The sequence below is a fragment of the Lygodium microphyllum genome, chromosome 11 (assembly GCF_053477565.2).
Source record: "Lygodium microphyllum isolate KBCC chromosome 11, Lygodium_microphyllum_v1.1.10, whole genome shotgun sequence".
NCBI lineage: Eukaryota > Viridiplantae > Streptophyta > Polypodiopsida > Schizaeales > Lygodiaceae > Lygodium > Lygodium microphyllum.
Genome location: NC_141145.1, coordinates 161,517,828 through 161,534,918, shown reverse-complemented (window position 1 = coordinate 161,534,918; position 17,091 = coordinate 161,517,828). Strand labels below are relative to the sequence as shown.

At 36.8% G+C, this 17,091-nt stretch overlaps 1 protein-coding gene across 4 annotated transcripts in view; it reads left to right on the top strand.

The window, feature by feature from the left end:
- The window catches only part of LOC148029587 (uncharacterized), a 93,792-nt gene extending 77,965 nt beyond the window's left edge, over window positions 1-15,827 (top strand). For 3 of the 4 annotated variants that reach the window (XM_087688459.1, XM_087688457.1, XM_087688458.1), the window contains one exon: window positions 15,753-15,823. The gene's annotated coding sequence lies outside the window, so the exon portion shown is untranslated. Of the gene's footprint in view, window positions 1-15,752 lie in introns of all 4 variants that reach the window. The other variant, XM_087688456.1, reaches the window with a different exon arrangement.
- The last annotated feature ends 1,264 nt before the right edge of the window (window positions 15,828-17,091 follow it).

Genomic DNA, 17,091 nt, shown 5'->3' with positions numbered 1-17,091 from the left:
TTTTGTGGTCCTTTCAAGACAGGAAGCATACAACGCAAAAAGGCTAGGATGTAATCACTACGGCTAGGGAAGCAGGAAGAGTCGGGGTACATGACTTGCATAACAAAGCTCAAGGCTTTGTCTATGGCACCGCTAAAAAGGTTGAGTGGGAATCAATTGTGGATCTTGCTCATGAGGCATTGGATTGGTGTGTTTAAAATACATGGCAAGCAATGGACCAATGTAGAATTGCAGGATATAATCGTGTGCTTGCACTTGGCTATCAACATACTTCAATTGGACTTTGCTTAAGTTCAAGTAAGCAATTCGTAGAAGATTATTGTAAATGCAACATGGAACTCCATGAACCCCAAGCATGGAGCTTTATCGTTGAATAGGAGCATATGGCTCTTCCAATTGTGGTTGACCTTAGAGCACCCTCTGATATATAATGACCCAAAGCTAGCAAGAGAACTTCAGAATAAATGTCTAAGGACCTATTGTGGATTTTGGATCATTTTCACTTGGGCAATTGTGAAAAGGACCTATTACGATCAATCCTTTAGGAGGTTATAACAAATTGGCCAACCTCGGTAGTCAAGCATGAGTGCTCGATCCTCAGAGGCCTTGCAAGCCCAAGGAGGTAGTTATGGTTCTACAAGTCAATGTGGGGCTACATTGTGCGCTCTTTGGGAAATTTCGTAAGTCTATTGACCAAATGGAAAAAGCAGTGCGCACTGGCTAGCCCTACCATGTGTAAGAGAAGACTTAAGAGGATATGGACTACTTCACCGTCATTCACGCTGAATGTGTTTTGATGGCGCTTAGTGATCAAGAAGCTCCCCCTTTAGGCGAGGGTAGGTAAATGGTTAACAATTTCACCTCTTTCCCCATTTTGTGGGTGTGCAAAAGAAATAGAAAAGCACTTGTTTTGGGAATGTCTCCATGTGGTGTGAGTATGGAGAGCCATTAACAGATGGTTGAAAGGAGCTAATCTAAAGGATATGTAGTCTTCTTTGCAGATCGTGGTCAACTGGATGAAGGTAGCTGGAGGTTGTTAAACCTAATTGTTGCAGTTATATTGAACTTTATATGATCAAAGAGGAATTTATGCTTATTTGGGCAAGGGGTAAAAGAGAAACCCGATGATTGCACAAGCTCCTTAAAAAAGAGCTCGTAGTTGTTTTAGGACCTCTTCAATCGAAATTTTGTCTTTATAAGCTTTTCTTTAGGAAGCTTAGTACATTGGCCTAGAGCCTTGTTGCATCTTAGATGTTGTAACTATCTTCTTTACCAATATAATACTTGCATCACAAAAAAACGTTAAGGAATACATAATAGGAGATGGAGGCTTTTACCACCTCCCATAGCCAGTGATTTCTTTCGAAAAAGTGTGCTCTTCACAATCTCTTCACAAAGTTCATCTATCATTGTCTCGAATGATTGCTGAATAAGAGTTTGGTTACTATAATAATGCATGGTGAATCTTGGATGCGATGATTAAAATCTTGATGTTTGAAAGGTTCCCAAGGTGATTGTTGTATGGTGGATGCTTTGAATTTTATTAAAGCAAAGACAATTGCAATGTATATAGATGAAATTCATGGTACTCACATGTGCATCTCTTGATGTGCCTTTTCAAAGGCAATACTAACTCTCAATGATATATATGAACTTGCAAAATTCTCTTTGTATTTTCACATACTTCGCTGTTGCACATTGTCACTTGTTGTGCTTAAGAACTTTGTATATGTACTTTCAATGCCATCTACCTTCTTCATATCTATACTTACAATGACTTTTATTTACTTCATATGTTTAATTACAGAATTATCTTTGCATTGTCATCTAGTTGGTATATACTTGCAAAAGTGAAATGTAGTTAGTGCACATGGTGAGAGTTCTACCAATTAACATACACATTTATTGTTATTACATGTACTTAATTGTTCTTTGGTATTATGTACTTAGTATTTATACTTGCAATGCCAATTATCTACTTAGTTATTGAACTTTAGAACATATTTTTTTATTACAAAAGAATGAAGTACAACAATATATTTTTTGACTACATTAAATACAAGATGAGATAAGGCAAGAACTAGAGATAGATAGCTTAAATTGCAAGTAGAGAGGACGTACTTCGTAGGAGCCTCACAATTGGTGTTGGCAAGATTGAAGGGCTTGTAGCCCAAGATATTTCTACTAGAGTTAAGCAAGTTGAGGGGAAGCTTCTAGATTATAATACCTTTAACATAATCGTTGATGTAAGCAATGATGATAGCAATAAAATAAGTGCTCTTCTAGAACCTTTTAAAGAATTATCTAGAACATTCTTAGAAAATATCCTAGAACTTTTTTGAATCTTTCAAATTTTTTTAAAAGAGATTAGGTTTCTTGGTGTCCATGACATTATCTCCTTCTTTAGCGATGCTTTTCACGAGGAGCAACGGGCCTTCTTGGTAAGGATCTTGGCTTCAATGGATGTCGTCGATGAAACTCCTTTACTTTAGTAGGTGCTCAACAAAGATGGGAGGCTTTTTTCCATGTTCACTTAGTAGCATCACAACCCTTCCAATGAACAAGGTATTCAAGCCTTCTCTAAGAGATTCTGGAATCAAAGATAGTCTTTACTTTGTACTTTGTGTGACCTTTGATTTCAACAGGTGGTGGTTCTAATTTCCCCTCCCTTGTTGAGGATATATGGCAAGGCTCCAAGATTGAGACATGGAATACTAGGTGAATTCTCATGGATTGTGGCAAACGCGACATAATAAGTGACTAGATTGGTTTTGAATGTCCCAAGTCCTTTGATAATCCATCTTCTAGGAAGGGCGAGAAGAATATAAAAGTTGCCGTAAAATCTAATCTTGAACTTCGATGTTGTAATTTGGATGTTGCATTCATTGTCGATTTATCTTTCGTGGGCTTGTTGAATACATGACTTTAACTCCTCATGGATCTTTGATGAGTGTTTAGATAGATTCATAAGTATTGGATTCTTTATTGGGGGACTTGTATAAATGAAGGGGCAATGGGTGGTCCGATAGCCCAGGGACTTTTAGAAAGCCTCTTCAGAGAGGATAATAATTTACATTTTTTATTCAGGTTGATGCATACTTTCTCATTGTGTAAAAACTTATTGCAAAATGCATATGTAATATTTATGCACACTTGCAATACGATCTATCTACCTGGACTTTGCACTTTGTTACTATCTTCTTCTTTTTATTGGATATACTTAGTTTCTTGCACTTTGTTACTAACTACTTTCGTATTTATATATCTATTTGGAATGCCTTCTAACTACTTCTTGCAAAGTATATATCTAATTTTGATGTATACTTGCAATGTCATCTATCTTCCAATTCAAATCCGTATTTCATTTGGCATATCTAACTCCTTCAAAAATGAAAATCATGAATTCTCCAAAAGAAATAATCGCTCTATTATTGAATTGGAGAAAATAAAATGATCTAGACTCATGTACCCTTTGACAATGATGCAATATGCTCTTCTAATTTACATTGTTATCTAGGTGAGATTACATTGGAGCTTGTATAAGACTACAATCTTCATCTTTTAGAAATTAAGTTGGATAGGGAAAAAGAGAAGTAGGGGGTGATGGAGATTAGGCGAAGAGTACCAGGAGCAGGAGCAAGATAGTGATGAGGATGACAAGAGCATTGATCTATGAAGAGGGAGGGGATGGTGGTCACAACTCTTCATAAGACATATAAACATTGATGTACATAGTAGCCTATTAGGTACTAGAAGCCATAATAGATTGCTTCAAAATCATGTATTATGTCTTTCGTATATTTTATGCAATACCAACTACTTTTGTTCATTTTCAACTAATACTAGCTACTCTTAGTCATCTTGGTTATCTACATTTAATTGCCTTAAGCTTTGTTAATATGTATAACATTTTCCTAATACTTGCATATAATTTGTGAAGTTAATGCTTAGCCAAATGAGTACGTAGGAAGAACTTAAGAAAAATAAGGGAGCTATTATTTGTATAGAACTATGGCTAGATGATACAGGTCTAGAGCGCTCGTAACTTTTTTCCCTTCATAAAGTGGTTTATAGTAGCATAAAAATGCATTGAATATTACAGATCGAAGTGCATTTAAAATTTCATCTAAGTTAATATGAAAATTATGGGTTTCGTCGCATATAAAAATGCGTGAAAACTTGTGTTTATATGTCACAAATAAATGTGATTTTGGATAGGAGTCTCATGATGATCTTGTGTATAATCATCATATATCATGTTTCTCATCATGGATTTTATTTTCAAATATTCATCAACGTGCTTCAAAACAAAAATATATTGGACATGGAATCATGGATAGTTGTAAATTGAATAGTTGCAATCATGGCCTTTATGTATGTACTTTTACACATATTCAACCATTACAATTATCAAGCATACTTCAACATTTATATGAGCATTATACTTGGAATTGAATGTACTACCCATCACTTATCCAAGATATTACCCTTAGCATTATGTATACACAAGGAACTTTTAATCATTTCCTATGTAGGAAAAAAAGGGCATTCCCTATAAATTCCCTAGTTAAAAATACACAAGTGGGGAAAGTAAACAATAGGGAAAATGGATCACTCCCTAGTTAGAGAAATTAGGGAATTGCATAGGAAATTTCTTACATAGGGAAATTTCCCTACCTAGGAATTTCCCTAGTTAGAGAAACTAGGAATCGCATAGGAAATTTCCTACATAGGAAAATTTTCCTACTTATGAAAATTTCCTATGCTATTCCCTAGTTTCTCTAAAGTCTAGGGAATGTTCCATTTTCCCTATTATTTACTTTCCCTACTTATGTGTATTTTTAACTAGGGAATTGATAAGGAATGCCATGGATTGAGAGCAATCTATCTATAACTACTATAACAGATCTACTATAGTACTCTTAACACCTCTAGCCTTGCATTTTTGGACTAACAAGACAAATCTAAAGCTTCATTCACTAAATAAAATGATATTTTGTCATCACTCAAAGCATAACAATATTCAGATATAAATCTAGTGAACACCAATAATGCCTACAATTCTAAGATGTTGAAATCACACTAAAGCTTTAAACATTGGCAAATATAAGAGCGTTGACTACTAGCAACATGAGACACCTACTTGTAACCAAAACCTTTTAAAATTCTAGACATGCAAAGCAAGTACTAAATGATGTATTGATTCTAGTGAGCTCAAAGAAAGAGCATAATAATTTAACTATTAGTGCTAACAAGCAAGATCAATATCACCATTTAAAGAATGATATAACATACATTAGAAGGTTCATCTCTAGAAATACGAGACACCTACTTGTAGCCAAAGACTATTAAAATTGTAGACCAACAAAGTAAGTACTTAATGATGTATTTATTCTATTGAGATGTGATAAAGAGCATAAGAATTTGACAATTAGTACTTTTCGAGAGGTCCAATATCACTATCTAAAGCACATGATATACATAGCTGTGATTGATAGAATTTGTGATGAATGAGACCTATTAGACAAACCTCCAACAATTGTATTTATCCTTACAATTATAGATTCAAATGCTCATGCCTTGAGATGAATATGGAGCATCCTAATTGTAATAAACATGTAATCTCCAATTCTAGTTTGTAATTATTAAGAGCTAGGACCAATTTAGAATTTGAGTCATACTGATATGCATGGTACATCTTTTGCATGACAACATCAAATATCTAATCGTAACCATCAACTCTTAAGAAACATAGGCCCCACAAGTCTATATACACTCTGACTTGTATCTATTTAGATCTACTCATGTAGGAATATGTTTTCCTAGACTTCTAAACTACTTCTAAGTGCTACAACTAGTTTTAAATTCAACAATAATATCCCTTCTCTTCCAAACTCTTAGGGATGGAAAGTAATGGGGCAAGTAAAGAGTGCATAGAATGTATAACACACACTAACAATATATAATAAATGCTTGATGAGAGAAGTGTGTATTAAAAAAATAAGAATAATATGAGCCCTTGGCCTCCACATTCGAAGGACTAGGGGAATTGAGTTGACGATGGAGTTGATGACTTTTAAAGCAGGTCTTCTGAGAATGGTTGTATCCTATATGGATTGAGTATTTAGGTTGTCATTGTGTTGCAAGTTGTCATACAACATTGTTCTCTCAACAACATTGAACATGCAACCCAAGGTGAGAGAAAATGTGTAAGACAAGATAGTGCCCATGCATTAGCATGGACTGGGCATCCTAAATCATAGTTTACTTTCTTTCTCTCTCTTGTCTCTCTGTGTTCATGTCTTCCTTTCAGTCCAGTCATACACTTCCACATTCATTGCACTTTGATAGTAACCTTTGAAATATGGACCCTTACCTTGCACTCAAGAAGATCATAGACTATTTTATAACTTTGGCTTTGCTACTTCACTTGAAGTCATTGTAACTCTAGAACAGTTTTCATGAATATGAATACATTTCATAAGACTGGCAATGGAGGAGCAATAAGAACTAATCTAGTTTTAAAAGAAACACTTCAATGATCTTAGGATTGATATATCTTCATTCAAGAAGTCACATATTCAGACATGGAGCTCTAACACATGGGATATTTGATATGGTTGGTGAACATGCATGGATTTAGTGTTTAGAGAGAATTGCTTCTCAAGGTCAACATGAAAGGAGAAAGAAGAAGGAAGTAGAAAGAGAGGTCTAGACCAAGAAAAGATGCACGCTTTAATTGCAACTACATACTCTCCATACATTGGATCACTTGATACATCACTACAGTTGAAATGCATTAGCAATCTAGTTATTTAGCTCTAGAGAGGCATCAATCTCATTTGAATTCTTGTATTGCTCAAACCATGGTAACTACAAATATACTTTCTTTGCTTGTCTTCAAATCAGCCAAATTATTTAAAAAGGGCGTGATTGTCGGGAGTGATTGTTTACCTCTTCTTGGGATGATGATGAGTTGTGCTACTCCTGGTATTGCCATGTTGTAATGGGTTGCATATATGAAATCTATGAATCCTAAATTTTGACACATTTTAGGAAAAGATAACCTAGTGGTAGAAATGTTGTCTAGAGACACATATGATGATGAGGATATAATGGTGGCTAATAATGATGAGGTTGAAATTGTAGCTACTACATTGATATGATGATTCTCATGTTTCTTTAGTGGAAAATTCTTTAGAGAAGCGATACGATTAAGAGAGTGGATGCAAATTCAAGATTATTTGAGTGTGTTGACCAAGAGAGATGGATGGATTGATGATGAGTTCAAAAGAATTAGGAGATATATCGTTCTTGTATGTGAGGATATTACAAATGAGGTTGAGGTCTAGGCTTTGAGGACTAATGCTACAAGTGTTTATGCAAGTTTCTGCTTGAAGATGCGTTTTACCCGTTATGGATGCTCCATGACAAGTATCTACTAGTTGAGCTTGTACATGGGTAGAAACTAATCATGCCAACAAAAGTACTTTTTCCAATTTAGACCATTTGATGTTGTGCTAGAAGCAGCTCCTTCCGTCACAATGGTGGATCGTTTGGCTCTTTGGAATGCTAAAATGGTATTATGGCTATTTTTGATTTTGTTTGAGAGTTAGTTACTTCTTGGCTCGAGGACTCATATTCTAAGGACACCTCTAGAGACATCACATAACAGGAACCATCTTAGTTGTGCTCAAGCTGCGGAACTGGTGCTTGTTGGCAAGGTGCATCATCATCGTCCTTTTTTTAGAAGGGAAAATTAGGGAAACAAGAGCCACTACTAAAGGAAGGCTTATTTTACTTACTCTATTTTTTATAAATTCTTTGCATATGATGAGATTCATTTACTAGTCCAAAGGATACCAAAGTCATTCTATCCAACATCATGGGATCTTCAGCTTTAGAAGCCTTTAGAATTTTCTTCTTATTTTCATCCTCTTCTGGTTGGATAGATTCTTTCACTTTGCTTTCGTAATCTTCTTCTTCAATTTCATCATCGTTCTCTTCAGACTTTGGATTTGTCTCTATAGGGGCTCTATAAGAGAAGAATAGGTTCTCTACTTCGTGTTTTGCTTCTGTCTTTGGCTCTGCTATGGCCATGTAATAGGGAGAGCAATACATCCATGCCTCTATCTCACTGTCAAGACATAATTTTAGAAGTTATTCCTGATTTAGATAGGTAGTATTCACCCATTGACAAGTACTTTGCTTCTTTTGGGAGTTGGCCTACAGTGCCCATTGTCAGGGATTGTGCCTCTATTTTCTTGGGAAAGATCGATTTGAAAACTTATTTATCTACTAATATACCATCTGTAACTTCATTGGAAGATTTTGATAAGGCTTGATAGAGGTGCATCCATTACCTTTTTGTGAGTCATACAACTTCACTACCACCTTGTTGGGTTGTCACCCAAGGTCGGGGTTTCCTTGAACCAAACTGTCTATGTTGCTTTAAAAAGCCATGGTTTTCCTAGTAGAAGAGGATATGATGTCCCATAGAAATTTTATTTCACTACCAAGTAGGTCAGCCAATAGTCTCTTCCCACCAGAATGGTCTTCACATATGGAAAAATATCCAAATGCTTAATTTTGCTCTTATTGACTAGCCTAATAAGACCATTATGTAGGTTACATACCTTACAAGCCTAGATCCTTCATTGTCACATTTGTCATTATGTTCAATGATAAGAATTCATCAATCAATACATCTACAATAAAATATCATTCAATCCAAATGCCAATCTCTAGGGTACCAAGATCCAAGAAGGAATTGGCCACATTCACTTCTCTCACAGGCTCTAGGGTTCTATTGGTTTTTGTAATAGTTACAAGGTTGGCAATCCTTAGACCATGTCATCGCATGATAATACTTTTCAATCTTTTTCGACAACTAGGAGACAACATTAGCACTTGATAAAATGTCAAGTTAGACGAAAGATATCTAGATCATTGACCAAGTCATATTCATTACAAGGATATGGAGGCATAGGGATAGCGCTTTCCGACGCAAAATAGCAATACAAATAGTGACGGTGGTTAGACGAAAAAAACACGGGCCGAAACCCGAGCGCGTTATTTTGCGCGGTACACGAAAGAGAGAGTGAAAGTGATGCCAGGAGGCATATTCCACGGTGGATTCCGTGAGGTTTTACGGTGGATTCCGTAAACTTAGATGACCGGGGCTCATACACAAAGATGATTCTTTGTGCAAGAAGTTGATGGGGACGCCTGTCCTTTTCGGGCGTTTCATTAATTTAGTGTGTACATGGGTGATTCCATAGCGGGTGATTCCGCAAAATGCATATTAAATTAATAAACGTTTATGAGTTTACAGTGCACACTCGTAATAAATTAAGGTTAGGATTTATTTCTAACCAGTTGATTTATTTATGTAGCTGAAGACTGCTAGGTAGTCACTTTTGTCAGTTTAATTGTATTATTTTACTAACGATTGTGAATGCTTCAGTTGATGTGTAGAGATAGCAGCAGTGGTGGAGGAAAGCATTGGAGTCTAGCGAGTATTCGACCTTTGGATTATATTTTGATAGACGCAATGCCTATATTTTGTTATGTCTATCGAGACATTGATTATTGATTATTATTTTGTAAGCGCCTATGCGCACGGATATGTTATTTCTATTTGGACATTGAGATTGGGCGTGCCAGACTCTATGGGCACCGTCCATTAGCTTTATTTTCCTATTTTTGTAGAAAGCAAACTCAAAAGCTAAAAGCTTGTCATATTTTTGTAAATTGGGCTATTATTGAGCATGAAGATTGAAATATACATAAAATACATGCTTTATGAAGCGCTCACATAAGGCATGGGGGGAGATTGAACCCAATTTGTCTCTTGCTTCTTGTCATGCATGCTTTTACATTGTTTTTTGTGCAAAAAGGTAGAGTTCATTGTTTTTGGGGACCTTCCGGGATTCACTACGTGAGCATTCTGCGACCGATCTGCGCACCAGTGGTATCAGAGCGGAGCAGAGATCAAGAGCTTCCAATCACTACCAATCTCGGGCGAAGGCGGAGCTCCAGGAACAAACGTGCTCTACAGTCAATCTCGTCGCGAACCGTCAATACAGGCAGACTTCTGGCGATCAAGAACCCCTGTTTATACTGTCAGATTGCGAAGGACCAGGCTCTGTAGGCAGAGGACCACGCATCCATCTCCTTCATGAAGTCGTGGTTATACAGTGAGAAAACAAGAACTTCATCTCTTATTTCTCATAAGTTAAGCTTAAGTAAAGCTTAGAAGAGACTTAAGAAGCTTAAGAGCTTCTTAATTGCTCATCGTGGTATCAGAAGAGGGTCGCGTTTTTCGCGCCGTCATAAAAAACGGTTCCCCCCCCCCCCCCCCCCACGAAAATTAGACGACTGTTGATTAAGCTTTTTAAGCTTAACTTCCTTAAGTCAAGCCAAGTTACTCAAGTCAGACAAGGCAAATAAGTCCACAAACTCCAGGTCCTACACCGCAAAAGTCAAGTTCTGTAAGTCACGTGGAATCAAGTTCTGCAAGTTCATCAAGTCGGCCTAAGTTTTGTAAGTCTGCAACTCTATAAGTCGGCTAGGTCTGCAACTCTGCAAGTCAGACTAGTCAACTGGAGTCAGAACTGACTAGTGCTTAAAACTCCTAGAAGACTTGTTCCTATGCAAAAACTATGAACTGGAAAGTTGTTCGTGGCAAGGTGTTCTACCTATCTACAGGTTCGCTGAAGTATTTTTAGCAAACGAAGACGGAAATATTGCAGATTTTCTGAAAATAGACAAAGAAATATCAAAAAATACATAGCCTTGTAACCCCAAATTTGAGCTACGCTCATCCCGCTAACCTGATTTTGAGTGAGAAAGGTTTATTGAGTTTTATAGGATGATTACCCCACATATGGATGATCCTATGGCTGAAGATGACTTACCTGAGCCTACTATGGAACAAAAGCTGGATCTAATCATGCTACAACTGGAAGAAGAGCGAAGGGCTAGGCAAGCATTGCAAGCGCAATTGACAAAACTACAAAGAGCGTCCACCGATAAAGAAGAACCTCAAGCTGAAGATTTGATTCAACGTACCATCGACACCACTCTTGAAGCACAAACCATTCGCAAGGAATTCAAGATAAGTAAACGAAGTTTCAAATTTCGCACTTTCAATGGCATACGAGAAGGAAATACTGTTTTATCATTCATTAGCCAGTTTGATGACTATTTCCATGAGAAAACTTATCCAGAAAAAGATAAAATCAAGTGTGTTACTAATCATCTGATAGACAGAGCATCACTTTGGTGGACTGTAGTCCGCAAGAGCATAGAATGTCCTGCTACTTGGGAAGATTTCAAGAAATTCATGCAGAATTTCCTTCCACCGCAATTTCATGAGAAGGCTATCAAGCAATGGGATTTACTTCAACAATGGGATCGTGAGCCTATTCCACAGTATACAAAGCGTTTTTGGAATGCACTCCTACAGCTATGCATGCTTGAAGACGTACCAGAGACGACACATAAGCGGAAGTATATGTCTGGACTTCTTGGACATTACTATGCTGAAGTGAACATGTTCAAGCCTGCTACCCTTGAAGACGCCATCTCCTTAGCTCACGACACTGAAGATAAGTTACGCGGAAGAGATAGACGACCACAGCAATTCCAAGCCAATGGTAATTATGGATCTAAACAATTCAATTTCAATTTTAGAAGGTTTAATCCAGGTCGTTTCTCATCACCATCTTTCCGCAAGAATTGGGCTAAACCACCTGCATTACCATCCACTGTCAATCCAAATCCTAAGCCTATTCCACAAGCAAATCCAAATGTACCCAGACTTCCAGCCATTGTAAATAATGTAACCAAAGCCAAGCCAATAGTATGCTATAAGTGTCACTAGCCGGGGCATCTCGCAGCAAATTGTCATTCAAAGAAGCCACCAGCACATATCAACTATCTTGAAGCCATGGACGAAGACGAGCATGAGGATATGCCGGATTTCACTGAAGATGAGGATGATAATACTACTACTTCCAATACTTTACCAAGTATGCCTACTCCACATTCATTGTTGACTATGAAATGTATGGTGCATGGAAAGAAAAGAACTATCTTGCATGATGACGGTAGTACTCATGACTTTATTTCAGCAAAATTGGTAAAGGAATTGAAATTACAGATTGTACCTACACATTATCGCATAAAAGTTACATTTTTAGGCACTAGGTACAATGGCACACAAGAAATACAAGATTTAGAAATTCAAATTGGTTCATATATTGAAAGAAGAAATTTCTTAGTTGTTCCATTATAGTCAAGCGACATTATTTTAGGAATGCCTTGGAGACACCAGCATAATCCAAATATAGATTATTCCACGCACACAATGAATATTAATTTTCAAGGAAAATCTATTACATTATATGGTATGCATGCATCTAATATTTTTCCACTGCTTTCGCATACTCAAGCAAAACGTGCACTACGCAAGAGTACTAAATCATATCTCATTTGGGTGAATGAATTGCAAGCAAAGGAAAATCATATGCACCCTAGGCATAAGGAATTTCTTGCATATTTTAAGGACTGTGTTGCAGAAGACCTACCACCAGGTTTACCTCCTTCACGTCCAGAAGACCATAAGATTGATTTGATACATGGCACACAACCACCTTGCAAAGCACCATATAGGGACAATCAAATAGAGCAAAAAGAAATCCAGAGTCAAGTTGAAGAATTACTAAATAGAGGCTTAATTCGACCTAGCAGTTCTCCATTTGGTGCACCTGTACTCTTAGTCAAGAAAAAGAATAATACTTATCGTATGTGTATTGACTACCGAGCATTAAATAAGATCACTGTAAAGAATAGGTATCCTATACCTAGAGTTGACCTTATGGACAAACTGCAAGGATCTTCTATATTTAGTAAAATTGACCTTAAGTCTGGATATCATCAGGTGAGGCTAGATAGATTCGACATATTTAAGACTGCATTCAGAATACAGTTTGGCCATTACGAATTCTTAGTCATGCCATTCAGATCAACTAATGCACTTGCTACTTTCAGTAGAATGATGAACCGTATCTTTTTGAAATATCAATATTGTGTGATTGTTTTCTTTGATGATATCTTGGTGTTTAGTCAAAGTGAAAAAGAACATTATGAGCATTTATAATTAGTTTTTCAATTACTGAAAGAAAATCAATTGTTTGCAAATCTTGAAAAGAGTGAATTTTTTAAGACAGAAATAGAATATTTAGGTCATATTGTATCAAAAGAAGGAATTAAAGTTGATCCTAAGAAAATTGATGCAATATTGCATTGGCCTGTTCCTAAGAATGTACATGAATTACGCTCATTTCTTGGTCTTGCTAGTTTCTATAGGAAGTTTGTACGTAATTTTTCATTACTTGCTTTACCATTAACAAAACTTCTTAAGAAAGGAATTGCTTATCAATGGACTGAAACTCAGCAGAAATCTTTTGACTTACTGAAATGTGCATTAACTAATGCCCCAGTTCTACAATTGCCTGACTTTAATAGACTATTTTTTCTAGTTGTGACCGATGCTAGCGGATCAGGAATAGGAGCTGTACTAATGCAAGACAATTATCCAATAGCATATTCTAGTTCTAAGCTGAAACCCTCTGAGCTGAAATATTCCACTTATGACAAAGAACTATTAGCAGTTGTACAAGCATTAAAACAGTGGAAGCACTATTTAATGGGTTCAGAATTCATGATAAAGACCGACCAGCAAAGCATTAGACATCTACTTAGCTAACCCCAAATTTTTGACCGTCATATCAAATGGGCTTCCTTCATTCAAAGTTTTCATCCTATCATTCAATACCAACCTGGAAAAGAAAATGTAGTTGCTGATGTATTGAGTAGAAGACCTGCAATTCATAATATTTATATCATATCTTTTGATTCTTTGATTGCTATGAAAGATACATATCACCAGGATATTACTTTTCATTTTGATTGGCAAAAATTAGTTCAAAATAATTTCATTCTTGTTGATTCATTGTCATATAATGATGGATTTATGTTTTTTGAAGAGACTGTGTGTTACTATTCCATTCCGATCTTTTGTTTTGAATGAAATTCATTGTCCCCCATATCAAGGTCATAGAGGTATTATATCTACATTACGCATGTTAACTGAAGATTTTTATTGGTCGCATATGGATGCAGATGTATCTAATTTCGTTTCTGAATGTTTGATTTGTCAAAGAATAAAGAGACATCATGGTAAACAATATGGATTATTAATGCCTTTGTCTATTCCATCTAAACCTTGGGAACATATTTCTATGGATTTCATTACTGGATTACCAAATACTAAATCTAACCATGACATGATTTGGATAATTGTAGATAGATTTAGTAAACAAGCATATTTCATTGCATGTAAGAAAACTTTAACAGCATCACAAGCAGCACAATTATTTTTGAAAACTATTTTTACTAACCATGGATTGCCAAAAGTGATTATTTCAGATCGTGATTCTAGATTTTGTAACAATTTTTAGATTACACTGTTTGCAAATCTAGGCATAAAGATTGATTTTTCATCTGCATTTCATCCAGAAACAAATGGACAAACAGAAGCCACAAATAGCACAATTCTAGATATTTTACGTGCATATACTATCTCTAAACCTCAGACATGAGACACTCATTTGCATTTATTACAGTTTGCATATAACAATACACCGCACACATCTACAAAGAAAGCACCTTTTGAAGTCATTTATGGATATAGATTATCTACACCTGTTGCATCTTTGTCTAATAGAATTCAGAGTGCTGATGATATTGCTACTATGCATAATAGTATTTTTGATGAGGTTAAGGATATGATTGCTAAAGCCCAACAATCATATACCAAACAAGCCAACAAAAAAAGACAAGCTATGAATTTCAAAGTTGATGATTATGTTTGGCTTAGAATAGAAAAGCGTAGACTGCAAAGTGTAGATAGACATCCAGTTGTCAAATTAGCTCCTAGATTCTATGGACCATTTAGAATAATTCATAAGATTAATGATAATGCATTCAAGTTAGAATTACTATCTCATTGGAAAATTCACAATACATTTCACATTAGTTTATTGAGACAATTTAGAGACCAATTACCTATCCACCCTGTTTATGAAAACCCACCTTTATTAGAAGAAGAGACTGAAATACTTGAACCAGAAGCCATCATAGACACTGACTACATGACCACTAGAACTGGCCGAAGGTATTCTAGATATCTAGTAAAAACTAAGAACCATCCTGTAGAGGAAGCACAATGGATGCACGCTAGAGACTTAAATGCTTTCCCCACTCTGTTAGCTCCACATTGTGCTAATAGCAATTGAGGTCAATTGCTATCCCACCCCGGGGGTATGATGCCAGGAGGCATATTCGACGGTGGATTCCGTGAGGTTTTACGGTGGATTTCGTAAACTTAGATGACCGGGGCTCATACACAAAGAGGATTCTTTGTGCGAGAAGTTGATGGGGACGCCTGTCCTTTTCGGGCGTTTCATTAATTTAGTGTGTACATGGGTGATTCCATAGCGGGTGATTCCGCAAAATGCATATTAAATTAATAAACGTTTATGAGTTTAGAGTGCGCACTCGTAATAAATTAAGGTTAGGATTTATTTCTAACCAGTTGATTTATTTATGTAGCTGAAGACTGCTAGGTATTCACTTTTGTCGGTTTAATTGTATTATTTTACTAACGATTGTGAATGCTTCAGTTGATGTGTAGAGATAGCAGCAGTGGCGGAGGAAAGCATTGGAGTCTAGCGAGTATTCGACCTTTGGATTATATTTTGATAGGCGCAACGCCTATATTTTATTATGTCTATCGAGACATTGATTATTGATTATTATTTTGTATGCGCCTATGCACACGGATATGTTATTTCTATTTGGACATTGAGATTGGGCGTGCCAGACTCTATGGGCACCGTCCATTAGCTTTATTTTTCTATTTTTGTAAAAAGCAAACTCAAAAGCTAAAAGCTTGTCATATTTTTGTAAATTGGGCTATTATTGAGCATGAAGATTGAAATATACATAAAATACATGCTTTGTGAAGCGCTCACACAAGGCATGGGGGGAGATTGAATCCAATTTGTCTCTTGCTTCTTGTCGTGCATGCTTTTACATTGTTTTTTATGCAAAAAGGTAGAGTTCATTGTTCTTGGGGACCTTCCGAGATTCACTACGTGAGCATTCTGCGACCGATCTGCGCACCAGAAAGGGAGAGCGAACTCAATGTTGCATTTGAGAGGAAGAGGAAGAGAAAGAGAGAAAGAGGGAGAATGAAAGCTTCTCACCGTCGCCGCTGCCATTCGCGAAGAAGAGGAGGAAGTATACGGAGGGCAAAGAGGAGCCGACGAATCCATTCTCGAGCCTTTACGGTGAGTGCATTGTTTCTTCTTACTTTGTTTTTGTGTTTTCTCTTTTTCTTTTACTTGTTTTTGTTAAAAATCATGTGTATTGAGAGAGGGAGAGGAAGAGAGAAGGAAAGAAGGAACGAGAGAGAGAGAGAGGGAGAAAACATTAAATATAATAGGGAAAGAGAGGGAGAGGGAGAGGGAGGGAGAGGAAATGAGAGAGGGAGAGGAAGGGAGAAAAGGAAGTAAGAGAGAGGAAGAGAGAAAAGGAAGTAAGAGAGAGAGAGGAAGAGAGAAAAGGAAAGAAGGAACGGGAGAGAGGGAAAAAACATTAAACATAATAGGGAAAGAGAGAAAGAGAGGGAGAGGGTGAGGGAGGGTGAGGAAATGAGGGAGGGAGAGGAAGAGAGAAAAGGGAAGAGAGAGAGAGAGAGAGAGAGAGAGAGAGAGAGAGAGAGAGAGAGAACACTAAACATAATAGGGAAAGAGAAAGAGAGGGAGAGGGAGAGGGAGGAAGAGGAAATGAGAGAGGGAGAGTAAGAGAGAAAAGGAAAGAAGGAATGAGAGAGAGAGGGAAAAAATATTAAATATAATAGGGAAAGAGAGAAAGGGAGGGAGAGGGTGAGGGAGGGAGAGGAAATGAGAGAGGAAGAGGAAGAGAGAAAAGGAAAGAAGGAACGAGAGAGAGGGAGAA